Below are 8,129 nucleotides of genomic sequence, written 5' to 3'. Positions count from 1 at the left end.
GAATAAAAGACTGTTTCCTTTGATTAACATTGCACTGCTCCATCTCCAGGGGCACCCAGGGGTGCCCTGTGCTGAAATGCATGGTTGAATTTTTCCTTCTTGTCTGGTTCCTTGACATGTGGTGATCACTCTGGGGGATGTGGCAGGAGATGCCAAGAACAGATTTAAGAAAAATCTGAAAAAGGTTTCTTGTGTCTTTTGCCTTCAGTTTGTACCTGCAGGAGCTGCAAATACCAGGGCATGCTCTGCAATCTGTCTCCAGATACCAGTGCCACTGGGAAGACACATTCCTTGTTTAGAACATTCCGAGAAGAGCAGGTAACCAGAGCTTGTGCCCCAGAGCAGGTATGGGGACTGACCACCTCAATGGGTCTGTGCAGTTTAGTGTGAGGTCAGTGCATTACAGTGTAAGTAGCCCTGAGTGGATTCTGTACCAGGTAAAGGTGGTGTGGAAATAATCCCTGCCCCCTCAGTAGTTATACCGAAGGCAGAGGTGCATGTCTTTCTGACAGAAGATTTAGACTAGCTGATTATCTTAAACATTAAGAATATGTGTGAGTTTTTTTCTTTTGTGAGAAGTTTTTGCTATAGGGAGTGTGTGCTTGCCAGAGAGATAGAGCGAGACAGAGAGACAGAAAACAAGAAATCACCCCCCAGGGAAAATGGCCATGCCACAATCCCTTCTCCTCCATTCTCTTCTTGGGATTTTGGGCATGCATGCATGCATGCATGGGAGTACAGAGCTTTATCCACTAAGCAGAGAGAGAGAGAGAGAGAGAGAGAGAGGGAGAGAGAGAGAGAGAGAGAGAGAGAGAGAAAGCTGTCAGGTCCAGGACTTGAACCATGGTCAGCCATGTGGAAGTCTAGTGCCTTAACCATCACACCACTTACTGGCACAGAGAAACTATTGTCTTTAAAAAGCAATGTGCAAATTATGGAGCCAGCAGGTGATGTAGTGGTTAAAGCACTGAACTCCCACATGATTGACTGTGGTTCGATTCCTGGACCCAGTGGGTTGAAACACAAGCTTTGTGCGTAGGCAAGTATACCTAAAATCCTGAGAAGAGAATGGAGGAGAAGGGATTGTGGCATGGCCATCCTCCCTGTGTGTGTGTGTGTGTGTGTGTGTGTGTGTGGTAATTTCTTGCTTTTTGTGTCTCTGGCAAGGGCACAAGCCCTATAGCAAAAATCTCTCTCTCTCAAAAAAACCAAAAAAGTGCAAATAAAATATATGTCAAAAGCACAACTACAAAGAAACAAAGTCTATGACTATAGCATTTCAAATAGGAAAGGGACATTCAAATAGCCTATTAATAGACATTTGAGAAAAAGGTCTAACTCAATACGCATGAATGACATAAAAATTGTAAGTAGATTTAATATTTTTCACCTATTATGATGACCTAGATTTAGAAAACAATGGGAAAAAAAATACTACTGTGAGTGACAGTGAGACCAGTTATTTCTGTTGTTATTTGTCTATAATATAGAGTTCACACTTCCACAGCTTTACTGTTGTTATCATACACCTCATATCTGAATAATTTCAAACACGCTAAGACAAATTAATTCATTGGCTGCAAGCCCAAAGATGTTGCATGATAGTAAAAAAAAAAAAAATTCTATATACAGATGGATCAAGAACTGAACAGTTGGTGGTGCCAGGTGTTGGAGTAGAGGTAGTGCATCTAGACCTACATGGTAAAGGGCTTGTATCCTGCAACCTCCCGGAGCTCAGTGGGCTCACACATGCAGGCCCAAGATCTTCTTTTTTTCTTCATCTTTTTTGTTCTCAAGGAAGAAATAGATGATCTTTTAAAAAAAAGAATAATACGTAAAACAGTTGGCTTTTGTATGCCTATCTCGTTAAAAAATAATTTTGTTTAGATGTAATTCATCCGTCATACAATTTGCTCACATAAATTGTACAATTTAAAAGGTTTAAGTATATTCATACAGCTTGGTAACCACTATTACGATCAATACTAAAACATTTTAAAGTTTAGTTTGTTGAGAGAGAGAGAGACAGGTACCCTCGACAAGGTCTCACGTTGTGATCTTTCTCTACTTCCCAAGGCTTTTACCCAGCTAGGGTCACAGGTGCACCCCGGGGCATTTAGATTGACTCAGGATCTGAACCTGGTGCCTTCCCTATGGTTCAGGATCATTTGAAATCAGGAAGTGTTATGTCCCCAGCTTTGCTATTTTTATTCAAAATTGCTCTGGCTACTTGGTATTTTGTGCAGTTCCTTATAAACTTTAGGATAGTTTTTTATTTGTTTGTTTTTGCCATGTGGAAACTGATACTGGAATTTTAATAGTGCCTGCATTGAATCTCTAGATTGCTTTGGGTAGTATGAACATTTTTACAATATTAATCCTTCCAATTTGGGATCTAACGTTTCAGTTTGATGACATGACATTCTAGCACAAGTGACTCCATTTTAGTCTGGTCTGTTTAAGCCTAGAACAGGAACTTAGTCCAAATAATGACCTCCTAAAATTTTAAATTAACAAGAGAAAATATTTGTTTGTAATTTTAAAAATTTTTATTTTTCATCGTAGGGTCTATGCACATGCCAGGGAAAGACAGAGTGAGACACAGAGAGAGGGAAAGTGAGAAATCATCTACCCTGTGGGAAGGTTATACTGCATCATTTCTCCTCTGTTTTCTTCTTGGGATTTTTGGTGGGCATGCACGTGCACTGACATGTTTTTCAGGCTGCCAGATCCTGTGCTCAAACTGTAGAGTCAGCCATGTGGGATCTAGCGCCTTAGCCACCAAGCCATCTCTGGCTCCTTGCTTGTAGGTTTTTTTAAAATTAATTAATTATTTTTAATTAACTCTCTTAGCTATCCATTTCTGCCTCCCTTCATTTATTTTGGTGGATTCAAGTGACCATCTGGTGTCATTTCCTTTCTCCAGTACAGCCTTTCTGCTGTTATTTTCAAACATAATCACATTTCTGTATGTTATGGGCTCAACAATTCAATTATACATGTATTGTTTTGTATAATTGCTTTTTAAATAATTTAAGAGAAGAAATATGCATTCGTACTGTATTTTATAATTACATAATTTAACAGTGCTCTTTGTTTTTCATATACATTGAATTACCATCTGAAGTCACTTGTTTTCCATCTGAAAAATCGTCCTTCAGTACTTTTTTGCAAAGTGAATCTGTTTGCAACTAATTCTCTTCATTAAAAAAAATCTGGAGATGTCTTTATTTCAGTTTCATTTTTGAACAGGAGTTTTGCCAAATATAAGACTCTTCTTGCTTTGACAATTTTTCTTTTTCTAAAAATTACATTAAATATGTTACCTCTCTGCCTTCTGGCCTCTATACTTTCTGATGATAAACCAGTTTTTAATCTTGTTGTGATTCTCTTGTGAAGTGATGAGTAATTTTACTGTTTTCAAGATTTTTCTTTGTCTTTCAACATTTTGACTTCAGTGTGCCTGGGTGTGAATCTCTTTTTTTCATTTATTTTACTTGGAGTTTTCTGAACTTCTTAGATGAATAGATTAGTATTTTCCTTCAAATTTAGGAAGACTCTGGGATCAGCAGATGGCATAATGGCTATGTTGTTGGACTCCCACATAGTTGACCATGGTTTGAGTCCTGGACCCAGTGGCTTAAAACTCACACTGGGCATGTGTGTGCGCATGCTCAAAATCCCAAGATGCGAATGGAGAAGGGATTGTGCCATGGCTAGCCCCTGTGATTTCTCACTTTCTGTCTCTGTCTCTCAGGAGAGTGCATATGCCATTTAGCAAAAATCTCTTTGAAAAAACAAAAATTTAGGAAGACTTCTATTGTTAGTACTTACAATTATTTTCCTCTTTATTCTACTTCTGTTCTCTCATCATGTATATGTTGGTGTGCTTAATATTATTTCACATTTTTTCACATTTCTGTTTATTATTCTTTTTTTCTTGTGTTTTTTTAATTGTGTAATTTTTAATTGATCTCTTATTAAGTCACTGACTCTTTTTTCTTTCTGTTTAAATATATTGGTATCTCTGAAAAAATTTTCATTTCTTTTACTGTATTTCTTTTTTCTTCATTTAATTTTGCCAGAGGGTGTGTGCTGTCACAAGAGAGGGAAAGTAAAAAAGCACCTCCTATGGGGCATGGCCATACCACAATGCCTTCTCCATTTCCCCCTCTCATAAGGATTTTGGGTATACATACACATGTACCTGGAGTGTTACTCAAGCTGATGAGTCCAGGACTCAAATTGTGCAGTTGGCCATGTGGGATCCGGTCATCTTAACCACTAGGCCATGGGTCTCTTTTATTATATTTTTTTAACTTCAGAATTTCCTTTGGATTTTTTAAAAATGATTTCTATCTCTTTATTGGCCTTCTATGTTTGATGAATATGTTATTGTGAAACATACATATTTAATATTCCTCTGGTTTCCTGGCATACCATCTTAAAATTCTCAGAATCTCCAAAGTGATGTTCTTTGATATGCTAGTGACCTGACAGATGGCTGTCCACCCCTAGGTAGATTCATGAAGAAGCTCTTTAAAAAATACCAAGGTATGATTAGAAGATTTGAACTTTCAACCCATTCCCCAACCTCTGGGGAGGAGATAAGGACTGAAGGTTAGGTTGATCAACAATGTTCAGTAATTCAATTAATTATGTCTATTAGCAAAGCCTCCATGAAATCCCAAGAGATGGGTTAAAGAACTTTCAGATAGCTAAACACTTGGAGGTTCTTGGAGAGTGGCAGGAAAAGAGTGTATGGAAGCTTGGTACCCCTTCCCATATGCTTTGCCCCATCCATCTCTTCATCTGTACCATAAACCAGTAAATGTAAGTGTTTCTCTGCATCTATGAGCATCTTTAGCAAGCGAATAAAACCCTGTGAGGGGAGAGGAGTGTAAGAACCCTGATTTATAGCTAGTCCATCATGAACAAAGGTGATATAAACTGGGATAAACTGGGATTTGTAATTGGAACCCAAAAAGTGTGTATGGGAAATCATTGGGACTGAGCCCTTGACATGTGGCTTGCATCTCCTATGGAGCATGGAAACTCTGCTCTAAAAGTGAACTGGCATGCAAACAGTTGAGGCCCTACTGTTGCTGGCCTGCTTCCCCTGGAATGGTACCTCCTTTCTACAAGTGGGGGCGGGGTGGCGAGAGAGAACTGCTGATATCCTGGATACACTTGACTGAAATTCATTATTATTGATATTTCTGAACTTGTCCCTACCATTAAGTTGGCTTTTCTTAGTCATTTTTTTCGATCTCTTATTCTATCTGTCTTTAGTTTTCCTGGTATAGCATTCCTTTCAGCACTTCTTGAAGAGCTGGTCTCGTGTTGGTAAATTCTTTCAAGTTTTGTTTATTTGAGAATATTTTTGTCTTTCTTTCCTATATGAAGTATAATCTTGCTGGATATAGTATTCTTGGTTGAAATTGTTTTTCACTTAACACTTTGAATATATTTTCCCATTCTTTCCTTTCTTGCATTGTTTCTTTTTTTAAAAAAAATTATTTATCATCATAATCTTGTTTATATTACATTGAATCACATATAGCTTTATAGTGTATTACATTTCTTTTTCCGGAAGGAATATCATGCATACCATGCAATACAGAGACAATAAAATCCCCATTTCATCATCCAATAGCTTTTTGTTATTTTTCCCAGTCATCATTATCATTATTATTACTCTAATTATTTTTTTAAATAGTCAATCACTACTTCTCATATTTCTTGTAAAAAGACTTTACCCGTCATGAAATACTTCTCAGACCCATCCAGTTGAGAATACTATACACATCATCATCAATAGGTAATAAGCCATATCTGTGTCCCACTGTCATGTCTCTATTTGTTCTCTTGCTATCTTTCTCTATCCTCTTCTCTTCACCCCCCTCCATTCCACACTGTCTTATTTTCCTTAAGTATTTTCACTGCTTTTATATCCTCCAATAGTTCGTTCTCTATCATAGAGTGCAGATAGTCGGTATATATTAAGTGGATATGTAAAATATCTTTCTTTCATAGCCTGGATTACTTCACTCAGCAATAGATCCTCCATATCTGACCACTTTCTACCAAATGCCAGGGTCTTGTTATTTTTTATGGTTGAGTAGTATTCCATAGAGTATATATGCCACACTTTTCCAATCCATTCATCGGTTTGTGGACATTTAGGTTGGTCCCATGTCTTGGCAATCGTGAATAATGCTGCAATAAACATTGATGTGCAAGCACTTTTCTGACTGAGCGTTCTCAGTCCTTTGGGTAGATACCCAGAAGTAGGAGTGCTGGATCAAAGTTCTTTTTGTAGATCTTTGAGAAACCTCTATATTGTTCTCCACAGTAGCCAAAACACTTTACATTCCCACCAACAGTGTAGAAGAGTTCCCTTTTCACCACATCCCCACCAACATTTGTCACATTTTATATTTTTAATCTTTTCCATTCTGACAGGGGTTAGGTGGTAGCTCATTGCGGTTCTTATCTCTTGCATTGTTTCTGATAAGAAGTCTGATGTTATCTTGATGGGATATCCTTTGAAAGTAACTAGACATTTCTCTCTTGCCAATTTTAGTATCTTGTCTCTGTCTATGGTTTTGGTCAATCTGGCTATGATGTGCCTTGGGGAAGATCTTCATGGGTTGAATATATGTGGGGTCTGCTGTATTTCTTGGATCTGGATATTTGAATGCCTCTCTAGGTTTGGAAAGTTTTCTTCCAGGATTTCATGGAACACATTATCAATGCCCTTATAAGTTTCCTCATCTTCTGGGATATCGATGAACCAGATGTTTGGGCATTTAATGGTATCTAGTATTACTTGTATGTTATTCTTATTTCCTTGGGTTATTTTATCAGTCTTTTTGGTGAATTTTTCTAGATCAGAGGTTTGATCTTTTACATCTGAGATTTGATCTTCTGCATGATCTAATCTGCTTTGAATATTTTTAAGGGAGGTTTTGATTTCCTGTATTATAGCCTTCATCTCTAACAATTCCATTTGATTCTTTTTTATGATGTGTATCTCCTCTTTCAGATTATGTAGGAGCTTCCTCACCTCCTGGAACTAGTCTCTTTTCTCCTGCACCTTCTGGAGTTCATTGTCTCTCTTCTCTTGCATCGGTTAGTTTTTTCACTATAAATATTTAAAATTATTTATCTGACATTTCCATGAGTTCACTTGTATTCTCTGGCTCCTTGGCTACATCTGGCATGGCAGGAGGGTGAAGTCTGGGTAGATGGTCTTTGGTGGTCCCGATCTCTGAATGGGGCCACTCAGAACTCAAATATAGAAGGCTGCTGATTGGCTTATCCTGGCTCCTTGGCTAGATCTGGGGAGGCAGGAAGGTGAAGTCTGGGCAGAGGGTCTTCAGTGGTCCTGATCAGTCATACAGTAATTCTGATTTTGATTTTTTGAGGAACTGCCAAATTAGATTTGCAGTTGCTGCTCCATTTTACATACCACCAGGAATGCACAAGACTTACAATTTTTCTACATCCTAATCAACACTTGTTATCTGTTTTTTTTTTTTTTTTTTTTGTAATAGATATTAAACATATGAGCATACGAAAGGGTGTAAATTCATATATTATTGATTGTGGTCTGATGTGCATTTCTCTGATTACTAGTAATATTCAGTGTCTTGTCATATGCCTATTGGCCATTTGTATATTTTCTTTGGAGAAAAGTTCATTCAAGTCTGTTTGTTTTTCAATAAATTTTATAGTTTTTTTTTTTTTTTTGAGCATTAGGAGTTTTAAAATATATTCTGGATATAAGTTCCTTATTAGATACATTATTTGTAAATATTTTATTCCATTCTATGGGTTATCTTTTTACTCTGTTGATAGTGTCTTCTGATGCATAGATTTTAAATTTTTTTTATAAATCCAGTTTTGTTTTCTTGTGCTTTTGGAGTCACATCCAAGAAATCGTTGCTTAATCTAATGTTCTGCCCTGTTTTTTCCCTAAGAGTTTATAGTTTCAGGTCTTATATTTGAGCCTTTAATCAGTTTTGGCTAATTTTTGTATGTGGTATTAGGAAACAGTCCAACTTAATTCTTTTGCAAGTGGATATTAAGCTTTTCCAGCACTAATTTGATTTTCTTTTCTTTCT

This window comes from Tupaia chinensis, unplaced genomic scaffold (assembly GCF_000334495.1).
Source record: "Tupaia chinensis unplaced genomic scaffold, TupChi_1.0 Scaffold000386_1, whole genome shotgun sequence".
Classification (NCBI taxonomy): domain Eukaryota; kingdom Metazoa; phylum Chordata; class Mammalia; order Scandentia; family Tupaiidae; genus Tupaia; species Tupaia belangeri.
This window is presented reverse-complemented; position numbering follows the sequence as displayed.